This window comes from Euphorbia lathyris, chromosome 3 (assembly GCF_963576675.1).
Source record: "Euphorbia lathyris chromosome 3, ddEupLath1.1, whole genome shotgun sequence".
Classification (NCBI taxonomy): Eukaryota; Viridiplantae; Streptophyta; class Magnoliopsida; order Malpighiales; family Euphorbiaceae; genus Euphorbia; species Euphorbia lathyris.
Window position 1 is genome coordinate 33,559,392 of NC_088912.1, and position 23,037 is coordinate 33,582,428.

Here is a 23,037-nt window from a genome sequence, read left to right on the forward strand (position 1 = left end):
GCTTCATGGGATGACCAAATGCAAGGTGGAAGATCACCTTTCTTTTCAGCGGAAGAAGGGATTCGGGCCTTTCCATTTAAAGTATCCAACGTCCATGGTTGGGTGAGTAATCAACCCAGTTTTTGGGGAAAGGGAAAAAGCTAGTTCTTCAGTCAAATAAAACCCATGTGGTTTCACTAATTTTTAGATAAAGGACTGTGGTTTACTTTTTGTCAAAACGAGGACTGAGGTTTTCAACTTTAGCAAAATAAGGACTTTTTCGATTGATACTATTAAAATCACCCTTAACAACTCCAAAATGACATATTTTAAGAACTACTAATATTCTAAACAACTTTAATTCTTCAACTTTTTTATTTCGAGATTATTTAGATGATGTTTGGTAAAGAGAGAGAAAGTTAATGTTTAGAGAGAAAAAGTTCCAAAAAATATGATTTTCTAAAATCGAAAATGTAGTTCCATAGAAAATATGACATTGAACAACTTTAATTCTTGAAAATTTTCATTTTCAGGTCGTTAAAGATAGTTTTAATAACATTATTAAAAGTGTGAAACCTCAGTCCTCATTTTGACAAAAAGTAAACCACAGTCCTTTATCTGAAAATTAGTGAAACCACAGAGGTTTTATTTGAACTTTCCCCTAAAAAAATTCTGGTTAAAAACATCAATTCAAACAAATAATCTATATATAATATAAAACAGTAACGATAGAGCTGAGGTGTCACTCCCTCATTTTTTACTGATAAAAATATAATATAAAATATAATATATTAACTTGAGTTATATTATTATATTTATTTATAAAAAGATTATTTTATCTGTACTATATCTAAGAGTTCTACAGAATTTAAATTAATCCCTAAAATCTCTCTAATTCTCTGCATATCTATATCTAAAAGTTCTACATAATTTAAATTAATCCCTAAAATCTCTCTAATTTTCTGTATATCTATATCTAAAAGTTCTGCATAATTTAAATTAATCCCTAAAATCCCTCTAATTCTCTGCATATCTATATTCTATATATAATATAAAACAGTAACGATCTAGCTGATGTGTCACTTCCTCCTTTTTTACTAATAAAAAATATAATCTATATATATATAATATAAAACAGTAACGATGGAGCTGAGGTGTCGACTCTTCGATTTTTGTTGATGAAAAATAATATTGATAAATTATCTTTTTTCTTCCATTTTTTTTAATTTAATGGGATAAAAAATATTCAATATAGATGAATCCGTGTGAATCTAATGTGATTATTATCCATAAATCCATAAAATAATGTGATAATTATCTATAAGTCCATTATTTAATGTGATAACTCTAATTTAATATGAAATTATCCGCTATGGCCGGATATTAAGATATAGATGTGATAAAAAAAATATTTATGTTTATCAAGGAGTAGATTTTTTTGCGATAACTCCAATCCAATGATTTCTTTTACTCCATAAATTAATTAATGATATACTATAACTAATTAATTCTTTTCTTTTACTCCAATCCTACATCTCTTTTTCGTTTATGATATACTATAAATTAATTAATTCTTTTTTTTTTCAAATTAAATCCAACTATTGCTGGATGTTTAAATCCCAAATTCAAAAGGATATTTGAACTAACTTTCTAATTTTTCCATTTCTAACTTTTTAGAAGAGAACCAACCACTCCCAACTTCTCCATCCCTTATCTCTTTATTTGAATAAAATGTTTTTAGGGTTATATTTCATCTTTCTATTATATATAGATGTACACCAAACTAATTCATTCCTCGCATGCTTTTGGGGTTAGTTGTGTGTCAAAACTCTATTTTTTAATTTTGAATTCTAACTTGCCTTATGTATCTAGATTTATTTGATTTCTAAAGTTGCTCTTGTCATCTTCATTAATCGTGGTAAGCTCTATTAGTTCAGCAACATGATTTGATTTTTATAGTTTGGTTTTGGTTATCACTTTGAGTTTATGTTGTTGCTTTTTATTCTTTCTGTAGCTTATACATGTTTATTGTTTTTGCAGTTTTCCTTTTAAAGTCTACAAAGAAAGGTATGTTCTTGGGATGTTTATAGTTTTCTTTAAGATTGTTACTATATATGATTTGTTTTGGGGGATTTTTTTTCTTTACTAGATTAGAAGACTTCTTTTGCTCAAATAGTGAAGTATTATTTTTCTATGCGATTGACTATATAAAACATTTTCACAATTTCGATTACCGTCCCATATTATATTGGATTACCATTTTGCATAATATTGACATTTTTTATGTCTTGACAAGGCTCAATCTCAAGCTATTGGTGTTGTTTATATTTTGAAAATGGATAAAAAGTATGCATGTGGTTACATATATCGGAGATGACAGTACAAGTGAGGTAATAGAAGAATCATCTGTCTCCATTTTCATCATTCTGATATACAGTTTCTTATTGTTAATAATTTTTCAAGGTGATTTTCATGATGGTTTAAGCTTTGCAGCAGTTATGGAGGCTCATGTCAATGACTGGGCTATTATTACCCATATTTCAGAACAAAATATGTGTGATGATTGATCAAAATGCATTTTCAAAATCTAAAAATTTATACAGAACATTCACATTTATGGTCAAAAGTTTATAAATTAGGGTTTATGGTTTATATTTTATTGTCTAAAATTAACATGATAATATATATTTAACATATAAAATTAAAAATAAAATAAGATTATATTATGAGTTATTTTGAATAAAATATTATATGAATCAACAAATATTATAATTAGAATTATTTACAGTTAATAGCTACATACTATCTCTGGCAAAATCCAGAGTTAATAACCAAAATAAAATATAATTTTCATTTGTTGCGAGGAAGAAAAATCATATAATCATTCTCAAAAAAATTGTATTCAATAAATATTTAATGATATATAAGTTTTGATAATAGATAGTGATTCATTGTTTTTTTTTTTTTTTTTGAAGAAATAATAGATAGTGCCAATTGCAGGTATTCAATATATTTACAAAAACAATATATGAATAAAATTACATACTAATATTGATATTTTTATATATAAATTTTTTATTGACTCGCAACATTAGACTGCTATTTGTTTGTTATTTTTCTTTTTTTTACATAACACAAAAAAAAAAAAAGCTATTTCTGCAAAGTATTCATTGGATAAAGATTTTGGATATTAGTGGTGTTAATGAAGTAAAATTTTAATATATAGATTTATCCTATTTTTAATATATAGATCCTGGATTTTTTGTGACTTGATTGGATTAAATTGGGTTTTATTGATTGTTTATTGCCTTCTTCTTAATAGACCGTGACATTATTGTATGTTGGATTAAATGGACAAAAAATTCTAATTTGATATATATACCTAGGTTAAAATGGTTGATTTTCTTATATTTTTTGATTGGGCATGTCAACTTTCAACAAAAACGAATTTGAGTTCTTCTCACCAGTCTCAGTGTATATTTAATCGGATTCGAATTTACAATAATGTCAATTTGTTTTTATAATATCATTTGATCTTTTTGTATTATTGTTACTATAATACATAATATTATTTTCTTTTTAATGTATATATGAAGTGCCTAAACAAGAAAGTGTATAAAAATAAAGTTTAACATATTTTCTTTATTTTCATCATATAACTTTAAATAAGTATTTTCTTTTCAAATTCCCGAAGCAACACAAGAGTTCCGTTCTAATTTTTCAAATACTAATGAAATTAATAACACTGAATTAGATATTCACTTAATTTGACAAACAATGTTTTATGTGACAAAAAATAAAAGATTAGAGGCTATACACCAAAAAATGAAAGATTAGAGGTCTCATGATGCTTTTTACTATAAAAAAATCATAAAGATAATTCAAAAGGTCATTATATATGATGTTTGATAAAACTTAAAATTAAATGTTTAAAAATTAGTAATTACTAATTTTATGTTTTGGATATTATAAATGCTAGATTATTAAATGGTGTAATTATTTGATAAATATTAAAAATAAATATTAAATTTAAAAATATTACTTAATAATGCAAATTTTAAATTTTAAATTAAATATTTTGAATTATTAGAATAACTGGTTTTTTTTTAGAGAACTGAAATTTTTAAATGGTATTATGAAACAATTTAAAAATATTAAATAAAACTATAATTACATAAAATAATAAAGGTATCCCGTGCATTGCACGGGTCAAAGACTAGTAATATAATATATTGATACTTATTACTTTCGAAGAATAATAAGTTGAAAAAATATTTTTACATGTGAATGAATTATTCCATATAAGTTAAAAAAACCCTATCAGGATGAAATAGTAATATCCAATATTGAATAACTTCCAAACTAATATCTAACACCATTTTTTAATTTTAAAAAATCACAGAAGTAAAAATGTTCTAAAAACAGCCTCAAAAAAAATGTTCTAAAAACACATCATTTCATTTTTATATATATCATATATGAGATGTTTATTAAAGGGGATAAAGATACGGGGATAGGGATAAAAAAAAAACTGAGGTGAATTATCTCATATTTGTTTTACAGATAGATCAGAGAGACAAATGAGGGATATGAGCCTTATCCATCAAATTCTATACCCAGGAGGGGGTGATATAAGGAGATGGATAACCTCTTGCGATTTTAATAGGATGAAAAAAGTCTATTTTATCCCTCAAATTAATGTTATGTAGTGTAGTTTAAATAAGGTTAAAATAGTAAAATGTATTATTTTATCCTTATCTCTATCTCACATACCAAATATTGAATAATAATTCTCGACTATCATATTTTATCTTTATCCCAACCATTTATCCTTATCCATATCTTAATATTTATCTTTATTCCTATACCAATACAATTCCAAGCATCATGATAATATAATATATGCAAACTTGATTTTTTCAATGTACATTAGAATGCTGAAGACTACAAGTATATAAAAATGCTTAAAATTAGCCTAGGGCATTGTAAGAAATGAATTAAACAAGTGTGGATTAATAGTTTGCACAGAATTAAAATTATATTATTGAAATCGAATTAAGTTAACTCCATGATCTTTTATTAGAATTACGAGGTGTTTGTTAGAAGGGATATAGAAAGTAAGATAGGGATAAGAAAAACACGAGATAAGTTATCCTGTATTTGTTTGGGAGATAGAAAAGTGAAACAGATGGAAAATAAGCCTTTTATCCTTCAAATCCTATACCAAAGAGGAGGTGGTATAAGAAGGTGAGATAAGCTCCTACGATTTTAATAGGATGGAAAAGTCCATCTTATGCCTCAAATTAATGTTATGTAATTTAAATAAGGTTAAAATAGTAAAATGTATTATTTTATCCCTATCCGTATCCCACATACCAAATATTGAATAATAATTCTCGACTATCATATTTTTATCCTTATCTCAACCATTTATCTTTATCCTTATTTCAACTTTTATCCTAATAGAATACCAAACGGACTGTTAATTAATTATAAAAAATAGATTAAAAATTGTGGACTACTATACGTCGCCCCTATTTTACTTATCGTCGCACCCTATTGGACATTTATGCCCTTTTCATTTTTCATTACCAAAAACTCAAATTCTCTCAAAACTCAAAGGATTTCCAAAAACCCGAAGAACAACACGAATCAAAATCATGCCTCCGAAAGAAAAAAAAGGAAAACAACAAGCACATGAACAGATTAGTTCCGTTTTTTGACTTTTTTTTCAAGAATTTCGATTTGAACGAGTTCCGTCTCCGGATCGGAGACGGAACTTGTTGAAGATTGCCTAATCGGGCAGGTAACCCGGTTCGGCCCTAGGCCTAACCGGGTGGGCCACGAGATTCTCCTAGGGAGAATCTCGTCCGCCGCCCGTTTCTCCTAGAGAGAAACGGGCGGCCCACAAGTTTCTCTCTAGGAGAATCTCGTGGCCCACCCTGTTAGGCTGGGTTGCCTACCCGTTTTGGCTTATTTTATTTTTTTTAATATATAGAAAAAAAATAATATCAATTAATTTAAACGTAGAATTAATTTTTTGATGTTTAATTTTAGGTATTAATTTTCCGGAACGTAGATTTCATTTAGATAACTTACCGACCGTATTGAACCCGAGATAGAAAAAAAGATAATATCAATTAATTTAAACGTAGAATTAATTTTTTGATGTTGAATTTTAGGTATTAATTTTCCGGAACGTCATTTAGATAACTTACCGACCGTATTGAACCCGAGATAGAAAAAAAAAAGATAATATCAATTAATTTAAACGTAGGATTAATTTTTTGATGTTGAATTTTAGGTATTAATTTTTCGGAACGTAGATTTTATTTAGATAACTTACCGACCGTATTGAACCCGAGATAGAAAAACAAAATAATATCAATTAATTTAAACGTAGAATTAATTTTTTGATGTTTAATTTTAGGTATTAATTTTCCGGAACGTAGATTTCCTTTAGATAACTTATCGACCGTATTGAACCTGAGATAGAAAAAAAAAATAATATCAATTAATTTAAACGTAGAATTAATTTTTTGATGTTTAATTTTAGGTATTAATTATCCCGAACATAGATTTCCTTTAGATAACTTACCGACCGTATTGAACCCGAGATAGAAAAAAAAGATAATATCAATTAATTTAAACGTATAATTAATTTTTTGATGTTTAATTTTAGGTATTAATTTTCCGGAACGTAGATTTCCTTTAGATAACTTACCGACCGTATTGAACCCGAGATAGAAAAAAAAATTATCAATTAATTTAAACGTAGAATTAATTTTTTGATGTTTAATTTTAGGTATTAATTATCCCGAACATAGATTTCCTTTAGATAACTTACCAACCGTATTGAACCCGAGATAGAAAAAAAAGATAATATCAATTAATTTAAACGTAGAATTAATTTTTTGATGTTTAATTTTAGGTATTATTTTTCCGGAACGTAGATTTCCTTTAGATAACTTACCGACCGTATTGAACCTGAGATAGAAAAAAAAAATATCAATTAATTTAAACGTAGAATTAATTTTTTGATGTTTAATTTTAGGTATTAATTATCCCGAACATAGATTTCCTTTAGATAACTTACCGACCGTATTGAACCCGAGATAGAAAAAAAGATAATATCAATTAATTTAAACGTAGAATTAATTTTTTGATGTTGAATTTTAGGTATTAATTTTCCGGAACGTCATTTAGATAACTTACCGACCGTATTGAACCCGAGATAGAAAAAAAAGATAATATCAATTAATTTAAACGTAGGATTAATTTTTTGATGTTTAATTTTAGGTATTAATTTTCCGGAACGCAGATTTCATTTAGGTTTTAATATTATATCAATTTATTTAAACGTATAATTAATTTGATTTCCTGGTTATTTTTCAGACTTCCAGGGATTTTGACGATGGGTCTGGACCTCGGCATCCAACTAGTCGTGGTGTGACTGCATCCATTCGGAGACTTCGGATACCTATGAGGTCGATTGAGCAAGCATTACGGGCGCAGGAAGATGCTGAGCGTGCTGCATTTCAGCAGCAGAGTGCTGAGAGTTTTGGAGTTCATCATCATGATGTTGCTGATGATCCGATGGACATAGCTGTATCAGTGCCTCCTCGACAAGGTCATATGACCCCCTCTGTGTATGTCACGAGGGGTCAGGACGGACGTTTTATTGCTGTTGGGTCGTCGTCGTCATCCGGTAAATAATTTGTATTATTTATTATGCTTTATTATTTCTATATACCTACTTTTTATTAACATTTCAAAAGTTAAAATGTAATACGTTTAATATAATTTCAGCGGGTACATCCAAGCGCTCGAGGGATGCTCGTGATGACGATTGGGTAGTTAAGGAAGAGGTCCCCGGGGGTCCTGTTGATGGTTCTGTGATTCCCAGTTTCCTGGGACATGTAGCAGTTGGTATCTGGAGAGGGCAGGAGAGGAGCGTCCTCAGGTGTCAAACGAGATCAGGGTACTGCAGTACGCTGGTGAAATGGTTCAATTCAACTTCTGAGGAGACAAAGGCGCTACTACAAGCAACTGCATTGGCACATCTACCATCTATCATGTACCCTCACATTGACGCGGCTCTGATATCTGCTTTTGCAGAGCGTTGGCAGCCGGACACGACATCATTTCACATGCCTTTTTGTGAGATGACCATTATGCTGCATGATGTGTGGCAGATTTTGCGTATCCCAGTGCAGGGGGATATGGTGACTGCTGACTTGGGTACGGATGAGCTTCAGGAGGATGTTTGCGATTTGTTCGGGGTGTCTGGCGATGAGTTGCTGATTAGTCATTACCAGTCTAGTGGTATACGTGCTAGTTCCATCGTCTATTTTTGTAGTGTCGGACGGGTTCCAGAGACTGAGGCGATTGGTTAGATGTGGCTTATGTTGGGATCCACGTTGTTTGTAGATAAGAGTGGTAACCGGATCCGGCCCGCGTGTTTACTGGAGGTGTAGGATGGGGCAGATACGGTGAGTGGATACTTATGGGGCTCGGCTGCACTAGCATACTTATATCGGTACTTAGGTATTGCTAGTAGAGGAGACTGCAGCCAGATGACGGGTTGTCTGACTCTTCTTCAGGCATGGATTTACGAGTACTTCCCGTGCTTTAGGCCTCATAGGGAGGGATTACCAGATGACCCCGACGTACTTAGGGCTTCCATGTGGCCATCTTATGTTATGGATAAGACAGAGGAACGAGTGATAGCATTTCGACGCCGGCTTGATAGGTTGACTGCTGATGAGGTACAATTTGAAATTTATTACTAACTATTATGCAATTAAAATATATTTCGATTTTTGGTACTCGCTAATATATTTGTATATGTACGCGGGTGATGTGGCTCCCGTACGGTCGTTCGGCCATAGCTCGCAATCCGAGGACCTTGTACTCCGGATGGATACGATATCGGGATGTGATTGAGCCTTACATGCCCGGTAGATGCGTTCGCCAGCTAGGGTATCAGCAGAGACTTCCTCAGCCGATTTTCAGGCCGTCGAAGGCCTTTCGTCCCTGGAATAGTGCTAGGTATAAGGTTGAGGTGCCTGATGTGATTGCATTAGACACATGGTCAACATTTCCTCTTGGTTCCATGCTAAACGTATCTCGTTTGGAGCCCACTCGGACTCCTTCGGCATGTGATGATGAGTACTTGGTGTGGTATCTCCGCCATTCACATCCTCGTCTCATTCACGACACCCGTTCACTCCCACCGATTGTTGAGATGCGTACGAATAGTGAGCTGGTTAGTGCTAATGCTTTTATTCATACTATTTAAGAAATAAAAAATACCTTAACATTATTGTTATTGTTTTTTTTTCTCAGTGGGTGAGTCGTCTAGCTACCCAGTGTTACCGTATCTTAGACACGTTGCGAGGATACAGCGAGGATGATGCGGATATGCATGCGGATGAACTTGCCGTTATAATGAGTGCCTGGAATGCGGCCAAATGATTTGTGATCGTACTGTATTTTATTTCTTATTTTAGCTGAGGTTGTTTAATACATTTCGTGTTATGTAGGATGTTACTAGCATTAGTTTTATTGTTATGTTAAACTAGAATATGCACTTCTTTAATGTAGGATGTTTTAAATAATGTTTCTAAACTTATATCATGCAACATGGTATCATCATTTAACCTGTAACAGTAACATTTTTCTAAATTGTAACAGTAACATTTTTCTAAACTGTAACAGTAACATTTTTCTAAATTGATATCATTCAACCTGTAATAGTAACATATTTCTAAAATGTAACAGTAACATTTTTATAAATTGATACCATTCAACCTGTAACAGTAACATTTTTCAAAATTGATATCATTCAACCTGTAACAGTAACATTTCAAAATTGATACCATTCAACCTCTAATAGTAACATTTCAAAATTGATATCATTCAACCTGTAACAGTAACATTTTTATAAATTGATACCATTCAACCTGTAACAGTAACATTTCTAAATTCATATCATTCAACCTGTAACAGTAACATTTTTCAAAATTGACATCATTCAACCTGTAATAGTAACATTTCAAAATTGATACCATTCAACCTCTAACAGTAACATTTCAAAATTGATACCATTCAACCTGTAACAGTAACATATTTCTAAATTGTAACAGTAACATTTTTATAAATTGATACCATTCAAACTGTAACAGTAACATATTTCTAAATTGTAACAGTAAATTTTTTATAAATTGATACCATTCAACCTGTAACAGTAACATTTCTAAATTCATATCATTCAACCTGTAACAGTAATATTTTTCAAAATTGACATCATTCAACCTGTAACAGTAACATTTCAAAATTGACATCATTCAACCTGTAACAGTAACATTTCTAAATTCATATCATTCAACCTGTAACAGTAACATTTTTCAAAATTGATATCATTCAACCTCTAACAGTAACATTTCAAAATTGATACCATTCAACCTGTAACAGTAACATTTCAAAATTGATACCATTCAACATGTAACAGTAACATTTCTAAATTCATATCATTCAACCTGTAACAGTAACATCATCTCATTTCTGAACTGAAGACATACAACATGTATCATCTAACTGAGTTGTAACAAATGGGAAACTGTACATCAATAAATTAGTGATATCGATAAACTGTAACATGATGGAAACGTTAATAGGATCTCAAACGTGAAGGAAGTCTACGCATTGGATGGCTTTAATTAAGATATCATGTTGATATCTCATCTGTGGCCATCTACGCCTATACACAGATATCAGTATGATATAACAGCTAAAGACATCCGATGTGTAAACCTCCTCCACGTATGAGATCCTAATAGCGTTTCAATCATGTTACTATTCAGCGATCTCACTAAACGGAAACATGGTTTAAATGATAGTAGGATCTCAAATATGAAAGAGGTTTACCTATTGGATGACTGTAACTGGATATCATATTGATACCTCAATTAAAGCTATACAATGTATAAACCTCTTCACATTTGAGATCCCAGTATCATTTCAATCATGTTACCGTTTAGTGATTTCACTAAACGGTAACATGACTGAAACGATAATATGATCTTAAAGGTGAAGGAAGTATACACATTGCATGACTTTAACTGAGATATGACTGTGAGATCACAGATATAGCCATCTTGTACTGTAACTGGGATGTCATTGTGATATCTCAGTTATAGCCACGCAATGTCTAGACTTCCTTCACATGTAAGATCATAATATCATTTCAGTCATGTTACTGTTTTGTGATATCACTATACATATGTTAATGTTACAAATCAATAATAACAACGTCCCAAAAAATCACTAACTTCCCATAAGGTTAACCAACATATCCTAATGTGCTCTGTTGGGGTTTAGTGTCCTATAGTAAATGTTGCAGGATACAAACTTAATGTAAATGAATTGTTCTTTATATCATTTGTTTTAATGAGATATATGTTTTATAAAGTATATAAAGGCAATCCCTTTTAAGCACTAAATAAAGTCTAATAAAAGGAAATTCGTAAGTTTGTTTAAAGTGATTATAAAGTGTTAATACAAGCATGAAGTGAGACAAAACTTTATAATAAACTAATAAACTTAAAACCACCCCAAGTCAAGTGATAGGTTTAGGATTGATATATCACTGTTGAGACTTGTATGTAACAATGTCTTCTGTCCGACAGAAAGCTGATCTCACAAGCTTCATATATATAGATATCTGGACAGTTACATAGATCCGATGAAACGTCGTTCATTAGGATTAGGGATCCGATTTGAGATAACAGGATGGGTAGATTCATCCTTGTCACCTGTTCATCTCATTGGTATTAATAGGTATAAGTAATCCTCAGACTCAGAGGAATGTTAATTGGTCATCCTGAATTACTGAATGTGAGACTTTGATCCTGTGGTCCCACGATCCTTAACAGAGATGACTCTGGGGTGTGAACTGCAAAGGTTGGGTGTCACAGGAGGTAATGTCAGGGTAGTTATACATTGGATTGAGCATTTATCACTCCCGATTAATGGGAGGTATATCCAAGGATCGCTTGTGGAAGACTCGACTCTAAATCCTTGCAAGGTGATAGCTTAAGAGTAGAAATACAGATTTCACTTAACCTATCTATTTGAGTTGACTCGGCCTATACAAGTAAAACGAACGTCTCGCTATGTATGACTTGACATCACCCATAGTCATAAGATTCAGTTCAAGGATATAGTTGATAAAGGATCGAATTATACTGTAACTAATACGGAAGGGTTAACGACAGAATCAACCTGTCTTCTTAACGGACTCTGGGGGAATGATTACAGACTTACCAATAACATACTCAGTACATCATTCCGTTATGCAAGGATTAAATATAATTCTTGAAGAAATTAATTTAATAGTTGCATACGGCCAGAAGTAGTAAGAACCTAATGGATCACACATAAGACTTGGAACCAAAAGAGAGATGGATGTGATTAATAGATGGAAGCCCAATTGAGCCCAGTAAGGCCCGTTTAAATGGAGGGGGCCGAAATTTATATATAGAAATAAGGAATTATTTTAATTCCATTAATCCTAATTTGATTAGGTTTGTGAATTAAATTAATTAAGAGATAATTAAGTTAGGAGTTTTAATTAGACTAATATACTCCTATTATTATCCAATTAGGTTATTTATTATTATCCTAAATGTATTTGATATATTATAAGATAATAATTAGGAATCCTATTCCGAATGGAATTCCTATTAAGTAACCTATTCCTATCTAACTAGGGTTTAGATACAAGCGACTATATATACCCCCTCCTTATGAGAATTTCGACTAAGCCTCCTAACTCCCCTTTATGTGATTTTCGAAACCTACATTAAAAGAGAGAGAGTGAATTCGCATCCCCTAGTTCGTGGACAAGAATTCATAAAGCTTCCGTCAATTGATTAGTCTCATTCATCTCCTTTTCTCTTTGATCTTGTGTTGGTTAATTAGAGGCAATCTATTTTGGTTGCATCTCATAAGGGTTGATTTCATCTTAACCTCACTGTGTTATACTTTGCGGTTGGAATCTCGGAGAAGAATTGTAGGCGCTTCTTTAACAACGGTAGATTGTTCATCGAAAGGTATTCCTTCTTATCCCTCTTTATATGAAATAACGATTAACGGATCCTATGGTTAAAAGGAAATAGGCTAAAAATTTTATATTTCCGCTGCTATACCTTAGCCTTAATTTCCTTCAGTGGTATCAGAGCCATCGTTAAATCCGTTATTTCATATATGAAAATTTAGAAGTTTTTCAATAGGATTGAATAAATATTTATGGTTAGGATTAATTAACAAATTGTTTGGTTAATTAATTCTAAAGATAAATAAATTTTAGTTAATTGTTAATTAAAATTGATTATGCGTATGTTCCTAATTATTTCGGTTGATAATCATTATAACAAAATCTATTTGTTTTATAGTTAGGTTAATAAAATTAGTTTTATTAATTCTAAAAGATAAAACAGAAATCTATTGTAGTTTTTCCTATTTCTGAAAAACGTTTCTAAAACCGTTTTAAAAACTGATATATATATATATATATATATATATATTATAAAAAAAATACGACAGCGGCTCGGGTCGCGCCTCACGGCGCGACCAGCCGCTGTCGCGCGGCTGCTGCCTCGCGGCAGCAGCCGCGTGCGCAACCGCGGGGCTGCTGCCAAACGGCAGCAGCCCAGTTTCGGGCCCAAGCCCGAATCCCACTTGATTTTAATTGTTAAAATCGCCTTGTAAATAATTTATATATATATATATATGTTTCGAAAATCAATAGTTTTCTGTTTTGATTATCGAATGAAAAATTCGTTTAAAAGTTTGTTTTTACCAAGTTGTAAATCAAAGCGTTAAATGAATTGAAATCAAAATAATTGGGACATGCATAATCGACGTTTTATATGGTTATATTAATCTAAGGGTTAATATAAAGATACGAAACGATAAGATGTAAAATTGGATGAAAGTTAATTTGACGAGTTAATGTGATTAACCTAAATATTACATAAGACGGTTATGTAATCAACCAATTAAATTTATTTAATTGAGTCTTTGCATGTTTGGAGTTATGGACATATTTGGACCCTCTTTTAGTCTTTTGGTATTTTTTGAAATAGGGCATGCGCGTCCTGCCTTTCTACTATCTATTGTAATTTCTCCTCTCATCTAATTCCCTTCAATTCAGTTGAAGTTTTCTTATAGTAGTATAGAAATTAATATGTAATTTCAAGGCGCCATGGAGAAGACGGAGGACCTAAAGAGAAATATGTAATAGTTAGTATTTCCTTAGGTTTGGCCTTTTTATTCCGTCTCTGGCTCGACGGAATAATTTAGATGATATGTCCATAACACCAATGTATGTATGTATGTGTGTCTGATGTATGCTAAAGCAAATCAAGACTAAGTTAGATTATGAGACTTAAATAAAAATCCCTCATTAAAAAGTTAAGTAAATAAGCAAGTTATTAAAATCGGTTGCCCCTCCCTAATATTATAATTCAACCGGCAGTACTGGGGGCCTTTGGGTTGTTGGCTAAAGTCAAGCTCGGGGTCTTATGGTAACACCTGGATTATCGAAAATCGTTCTTTCATGAATATGGGGTAGTGCTTAAATTAGATTATGATAATTGGATGAGCAAACTCATGTTGTCATAAACTAATGGGCAAGATGGTTGGGATTAATATGAATGACATATTAGTTACTAATGTGGTTAGTAACCCAATAACCTAGGAATCACATTCGAGATGTGATTGATTGCATGAATCTACCTAACGAATGGGACTAGCTTGTTGGCTAAAGTTAAGGCGCAATCTCAGGAGTTAGGATCCTAGCTCACTAAAGGATTTGTGAAATTCTTCGAATTAATATGGAGGGTTATTAATTTGGCAAAATAGTGGGAGCAATCTGAAATAAATTAAAAGGCCTATAATTTTAGATTGTTATACTTTAAAGCAAATGAATGACATACGTTTACTCTTTCTCACTCTCAGGTTTTGTTTAAACACACGCTCTTAAAATCATGACTAACACCAATCTGCGTTACATCCTTACCGATAACAAATTGAATGGTTCAAACTTCACCGACTGGTTTCGTAACCTCAAAATTGTTTTGAAGTTCGAAAGGAAAGGGTATGTACTTGATACACCGATACCCCCTTACCCAATGGATGATGCTCCCTACCAAGAGGTTTATGCTTACTTGAAGCATAAAGCTGATGACGATCAAGTAGGGGACATCATACTTGCATCATTGACACCGGAGGTTAAAAGGCAACTACATTCAGATATGGATGCCTCCTCCATGGTCAAGCACCTTAAAGAGCTATTTGTGATAGAAACTCGGTGCGAGCGCTTCGAAATAACCAAAGAGTTATATAAAAGCAAGATGCAGGAGGGCACATCTGTGATGGTACATTGTGCCAAGATGATCAGCCTCATAACCAAGTTTTCTAGTATTGGAGATGCGATGGACCATGAACTAAGTGAAAACTTACTTCTACAGTCCCTCCCTGAGAGCTACTCACAGTTCATCATGAACTATCAGATGAGTGGCTTGCAAACCTCTCTTGTAGAGCTTGCATATATGCTCGAGTCAGTCGAGCCCATTATAAAAGAAAACGAGGAAATGTTGGCCCTTGCTATTGAAGGATCGAGAAAAAGGAAAGGGGTCGCTCCTGATCCAAACCATCTTGATAAATGCAAGGGGGCTGTGCTCACCGAGACAAAGGGAAAGGAACCAAAGAAGCCCAAAGGAAAGTGCTACTATTGTGGTGACTTAGGGCATTGGAAGAGGGATTGCATGGAGTACCTAACCTTCCACGAGAAGGAAAATAACGGTGCTTCAGCTTCTGGTATGTTTTATATTGAAATAAATACAGTTTCATTGTCTGAATCTTGGGTACTTGATACCGGATGTGGATCTCATATTTGTACAAATATGCAGGAGCTAAAACAGACTAAGGAACTTAAGAAAGGAAGCATAAACTTGCGAGTGGGAAATGGAGCAAGAGTTGCCGCCCTCGCAATTGGAGATTATGTTTTACTTTTGCCCTCTGGGCTTGTAATAGAATTAAGGAATTGTTTATACGTTCCTGAGATGTCTTGAAACATTATTTCTATTAGCCATCTTGTTGACGACGGTTTTCATATTTCAATAAAGAACAATAGTTGCAATTTTTATAAAGATTCGATCTTTTATTTTTCAGGAATATCACAAAATGGGATTTATGTGTTAGATGATAAAACTCCTATTTTTGCAATTGATACCAAAAGACATAAGATAGATAATTCAACTTACTTGTGGCATTGTCGTTTAGGCCATATAAACAAGAGACGCATGCTAAAGCTACATTCAGATGGGCTTATAGATCCAATCGATTCCGAATCATTGGAAACATGCGAATCATGTTTAAAAGGTAAAATGATAAAGACACCCTTTAGCAATAAAGGTGAGCGTGTATCAGACACTCTAGGACTCATTCATTCAGATGTATGCGGTCCTATGTTAGTCCAAGCAAGAGGAGGATTCAGATACTTCATAAGCTTCATAGATGACCATACTCGATATGGTTACATCTAATTGATGAGGCACAAATCAGAAGCTTTTGACAAGTTCAAAAACTTCAAGAATGAAGTGGAAAATCAATTAGGAAAGAAAATAAAGACGCTTCGATACGATCGAGGTGGCGAATATCTTTCAGATGATTTTCTGAATTATCTAACTGAATGTGGGATATGCTCACAATGGACACCTCCCTATACACCACAACACAATGGTGTATCCGAGAGGAGAAACCGTACCCTATTAGATATGGTACGATCCATGATGAGCATGGCCTTACTTCCAAAGTCGTTCTGGGGCTATGCCTTAGAAACTGCCCTCTTCACCCTAAACCGAGTACTAACTAAATCCGCTAGTTCCACACCATATGAATTGTTCATTGGTAGGAAACCTGTGTTCTCATTTATGAGAGTATGGGGTTGTTCAGCATATGTCAAACACATAGCGTCCGACAAATTAGATTCTAAATCTGATAAATGTTTCTTCATTGGATATCCCAAAGAAACCATGGGGTATTACTTCTATCATCCAGATGATCAGAAAGTAATAGTATCTAGACACGCAACCTTCTTAGAGAAAGAGTTTCTCGAAGAAACACAAAAGGGAAGCGTGATTGAACTCGACGAAGTTCAAGAGGAAGAAACGCCGACTGAAACAACAGAAGCGGTTGAGGTACCCGAAGAAGTCCCATTAGATGAGACAACAGTGGCACCTATTCGTAGATCACGAAGAGTTCGTGAACTCCCAGTTAGATATGGTTTTCTAGTGGGAGATGATAACGAGGTTCCCGTATTAGACGACGAACCCGAAAACTACGAAGAGGCTCTTACTAGTCCAGATTCTAAAGCATGGCTTGAAGCCATGAATTCTGAAATGGATTCCATGTATACTAACCAAGTGTGGACTTTGGTTGATCCACCCGAAGGGATAATTCCCATTGGGTGCAGGTGGATCTTAAAAAAGAAGACTGACATGGATGGAAAGGTTAGCACCTACAAGGCTAGGTTGGTAGCGAAAGGATATCGTCAGAAACAAGGTGTTGATTATGACGAAACCTTCTCTCCTGTTGCTATGTCCAAATCAATCAAAATCATGCTTGCAATTGCCGCTCATTTTGATTATGAGATTTGGCAAATGGATGTGAAAACAACTTTCCTAAATGGAAATCTGCTTGAGGATGTATACATGATGCAGCCTGAAGGTTTCATATCAAAGGATGCAAATAAAGTTTGCAAACTTCAGAGATCCATTTATGGACTCAAGCAAGCATCTAGAAGCTGGAACAAGCGTTTTGACGAAACCATAAAACAATTTGGTTTCGAACAAAATTGTGAAGAAGCTTGCATTTACAAGAAAGCAAGTGGGAGCTCTATAGCATTTCTCATACTATATGTGGACGATATACTGTTAATGGGAAATGACATTGCTCTATTACAATCGGTGAAAGTATGGTTATCCGGTAACTTCTCAATGAAAGACCTTGGTGAAGCAGCCTATATACTTGGTATAAAGATCTACAGGGATAGATCGCGTAGAATGCTTGGTCTTTCACAGGCTACATACATTGAAAAGGTGCTAAATCGGTTTAGCATGCTTGAATCGAAACGAGGTAACTTACCCATGGTACATGGAGTAAAGTTAAACAATCATCAATGTCCTAAAACTGATGATGACAAACGACGCATGGCTGTAGTCCCGTACGCCAGCGCGATCGGTTCGATTATGTATGTTATGCTATGCACTAGACCTGACGTGCGTTCGCGTTATCTGTAACGAGTCGTTACCAAGGGAATCCGGGAGACGAGCATTGGATTGCCGTCAAGAACATTCTTAAGTACTTGAGAAGGACTAAAGATATGTTCCTAGTGTACGGAGAAGGAGATCTAAAAATTGAAGGATTTTCAGACGCTAGTCATCTCACAGATGAGAATGATTTTAAATCCCAGTCAGGATACCTGTTTATCTTGAATGGGGGCGCGGTCAGTTGGAAAAGTTCCAAGAAGGGAAGCGTAGCTTTCTCTACGACCGAGTCAGAGTACATCGCTGATGCGGAAGCAGCAAAGGAAGCAGTTTGGATTAGAAAGTTCATTACAGAACTAGGTGTGGTGCCTGACATTGTCAATCCCATTACTCTGTACTGTGATAACAATGGAGCCATTGCGCAAGCAAAGGAACCACGGTCTCATAATGCATCCAAGCACTACCTAAAGCGATACCACATCATTAGAGAGATTGTGGCTAGAGGAGCTGTGAGAATAGAAAGAGTACCTACAGAGGACAACGTTGCAGATCCGTTGACAAAGCCTTTAACCCAGAAAGTACATGATCGTCATTTAACTTCTACTGGAATAAGTTTTAGAAACAATTGGCTTTAGTCCAAGTGGGAGTATGTTGGGGTTTAGTGTCCTATAGTCAATTGTTGCAGGATACAAACTTAATGTAAATGAATTATTCTTTATATCATTTGTTTTAATGAGATATATGTTTTATAAACTATATAAAGGCAATCCCTTTTAAGCACTAAATAAAGTCTAATAAAAGGAAATTCGTAAGTTTGTTTAAAGTGATTATAAAGTGTTCATACAAGCATGAAGTGAGACAAAACTTTATAATAAACTAATAAACTTAAAACCACCCCAAGTCAAGTGATATGTTTAGGATTGATATATCACTGTTGAGACTTGTATGTAACAATGTCTTCTGTCCGACAGAAAGCTGATCTCACAAGCTTTATATATATAGATATCTGGACAGTTACATAGATCCGATGAAACGACGTTCATTAGGATTGGGGATCCGATTTGAGATAACAGGATGGGTAGATTCATCCTTGTCACCTGTTCATCTCATTGGTATTAATAGGTATAAGTAATCCTCAGACTCAAAGGAATGTTAATTGGTCATCCTGAATTACTGAATGTGAGACTTTGATCCTGTGGTCCCACGATCCTTAACAGAGATGACTCTGGGGTGTGAACTGCAAAGGTTGGGTGTCACAGGAGGTAATGTCAGGGTAGTTATACATTGGATTGAGCATTTATCACTCCCGATTAATGGGAGATATATCCAAGGATTGCTTGTGGAAGACTCGACTCTAAATCCTTGCAAGGTGATAGCTTAAGAGTAGAAATACAGATTTCACTTAACCTATCTATTTGAGTTGACTCGGCCTGTACAAGTAAAACGAACGTCTCGCTATATGTGACTTGACATCACCCATAGTCATAAGATTCAGTTCAAGGATATAGTTGATAAAGGATCGAATTATACTGTAACTAATACGGAAGGGTTAACGATAGAATCAACCTGTCTTCTTAACGGACTCTGGGGGAATGATTACAGACTTGCCAATAACATACTCAGTACATCATTCCGTTATGCAAGGATTAAATATAATTCTTGAAGAAATTAATTTAATAGTTGCATACGGCCAGAAGTAGTAAGAACCTAATGGATCACACATAAGACTTGGAACCAAAAGAGAGATGGAAGCCCAATTGAGCCCAGTAAGGCCCGTTTAAATGGAGGGGGCCGAAATTTATATATAGAAATAAGGAATTATTTTAATTCCATTAATCCTAATTTGATTAGGTTTGTGAATTAAATTAATTAAGAGATAATTAAGTTAGGAGTTTTAATTAGACTAATATACTCCTATTATTATCCAATTAGGTTATTTATTATTATCCTAAATGTATTTGATATATTATAAGATAATAATTAGGAATCCTATTCCGAATGGAATTCCTATTAAGTAACCTATTCCTATCTAACTAGGGTTTAGATACAAGCGACTATATATACCCCCTCCTTATGAGAATTTCGACTAAGCCTCCTAACTCCCCTTTATGTGATTTTCGAAACCTACATTAAAAGAGAGAGAGTGAATTCGCATCCCCTAGTTCGTGGACAAGAATTCATAAAGCTTCCGTCAATTGATTAGTCTCATTCATCTCCTTTTCTCTTTGATCTTGTGTTGGTTAATTAGAGGCAATCTATTTTGGTTGCATCTCATAAGGGTTGATTTCATCTTAACCTCACCGTGTTATACTTTGTGGTTGGAATCTCGGAGAAGAATTGTGGGCGCTTCTTTAACAACGGTAGATTGTTCATCGAAAGGTATTCCTTCTTATCCCTCTTTATATGAAATAACGATTAACGGATCCTATGGTTAAAAGGAAATAGGCTAAAAATTTTATATTTCCGCTGCTATACCTTAGCCTTAATTTCCTTCATGCTCTCCATTCAGTATACAAGTTTTCCCAACCTTCTACACTACGCAGACGATACGTAAACCAGTATTGTAGTATAGAGGGTGCCGGAAAACCAGACGTCAAATCTAAGCGGATAAAGTGTTTGAAGTGAGTCCCTAAATGTGCTATAACAATCTCCTGATCTGGTCGCCTAGCAGTAGGGGGTGCATACAACGGTAAAACGGTACAACACTCCATTAAGCTTTGCCCAATCCCGTACCCGAAGTAAAAGACAGCAGCATTATATAACGTTGCAATAATGTACAAGTCATCCCAAACATGCATCCAATGTGCTTCTGTACAATTAGAACCATCCCACCTAATTCGATTGATTGCACTATCAACCCCGTCAATGCATAAAGGACTGTACAAATCACGATTAGCAATCAGTTCATTTCTTAGGCAATGTCTAACTACTCGCCAACTGTGTTCAGTTCCAAAAACAAACGACGAAACAACACGGAAGCCACAATTTCCATCAGCCATAACATCTAGATATGATTCCACATATGGTTTAATTATTCCGGGTATTTTATCTGAATGTGCATAATCACTAATACCAGCTTGACTGCCATCTGCATTGTTGTTATTATATATTACAACATTATCAAACATATAATTGCATAAATAATTACAGTAAAGATAAGTAAGTGTATGAAACATACCAGTGGTTCCAGCATTATATAGGGATGATGATGTGCTTCTCCCATGACTCCAAGATGAACTTGAAGACCGAGCACGTCCACGACCCCTGTCACGATACTCCCAGGCACTCGGCATCCTTTTCGTTGATGAACTACTCTTAGGTCGTCCTCGAACGTTTATTTTGACCTCCGGTTCACTGTATTTGGCTTGCTCTGGGTGTAGTTGATTGTGAATGATGATAGAAATGTTCCGCATAAAGCTCGGATCGCATTTTCCAACTTCAGCAACTAGTGAGTGAAAGTATCATCGTTCCTCTGTCAAATGGTCTGATTCGACGTTGGCATCAGAATTACCACATCCGTATACAAGTGTCTTCCAGAAGACGTGGACACTGTCAACACTGATCGCGTCACCAGAATCCATACATTTCCTAATCTCACATGCACATGGGATTTGATGGGATGTTCTCACCATACAACCGCAACGCTCGTTCACTTCATCACTCAAACCACACATACGTCCGTACTCATCACTAATCAGCTGCAAACAGTGGTAGGATACTCTGCACGACAGGTAGTTCATCGGATATCTTGAAAACACGATGCTTGAACGCTCTCTTGACTGCTCAATACCGAACCTGATAAGAAATAAAACATACTATCAGTAAAAGATGTACTAGTGAATGCAAAATAAATAAAAACATTTTACAAATTGATTGTACTATACTTGATATTAGTCACTTGCGATTCAATTTCCTTGTGCACTTTCATCCAGATCGTGTCGAGGGCGCTAGTAGATGAATTTAGCCATTGCTTCAAACCTGCATGTTCACTCTCCACCCTACAAGATGTTGTGTTTCCAAAATGTAGTACATTCTTCGTCCATGCAACCACGAACTTCTCCTTGTGCACTAGCCACATATCCTGGACGTAGGAGACAACACGTGGGTATAGCCTCGACATCGTATCCGTCATCAATCTCACATTCTTCTCATATTCATCTATAGTTTGGGATTGCATTATCTTTCTCCATTTTCCGTTCTTGAATGAACTGGCATATTGCTTATTTTTATTTAGTAATCTGTAAACTTTATCTTCTACATCATTATTAATATGCCACGTACACAGCAAGTGTGCTGTTTGTGGGAAAACCTCTCTGATCGGACTCATCAGCCCCAACTCCCGATCAGTCACGATAGCAGTCGGGTTAACATCAACCCCAATCAAAGACCTCAGATTCTTCAAGACCCAATGATAGCTGAACTCAGTCTCATCCTTAATAATCGCATAAGCTATCTTAAAGTTGGTGTTACATGGACTCATCCCAACCATCTCAACAAATGGCATTTTATACTTGTTAGTTTTATAGGTTGAATCAATGCCAACGTACCAGTAATACGTCCGAAATAATGATACTGATTCTGGATGTGCCATAAACAAATGCGTCAACACACCAGAATTGGGATCAGATAATGTCGAATGAACGTACCCATTTTCATATGCTAGATGAAAGAATTGACTAGCCACGTCTCTGCCCTGAAACCCTTCCTTCCTCAATCTTTCCCT

The 23,037-nt window shown here is 34.2% G+C and overlaps 1 long non-coding RNA gene across 1 annotated transcript; it reads left to right on the plus strand.

Moving 5' to 3' along the window:
* The first annotated feature begins 1,802 nt into the window (after window positions 1-1,802).
* Window positions 1,803-2,756, plus strand: LOC136222118 (uncharacterized). The gene is made up of 3 exons (XR_010685509.1): window positions 1,803-1,897; window positions 2,020-2,046; window positions 2,276-2,756. It is a non-coding gene; the product is annotated as an uncharacterized lncRNA (long non-coding RNA).
* Window positions 2,757-23,037: the final 20,281 nt, after the last annotated feature.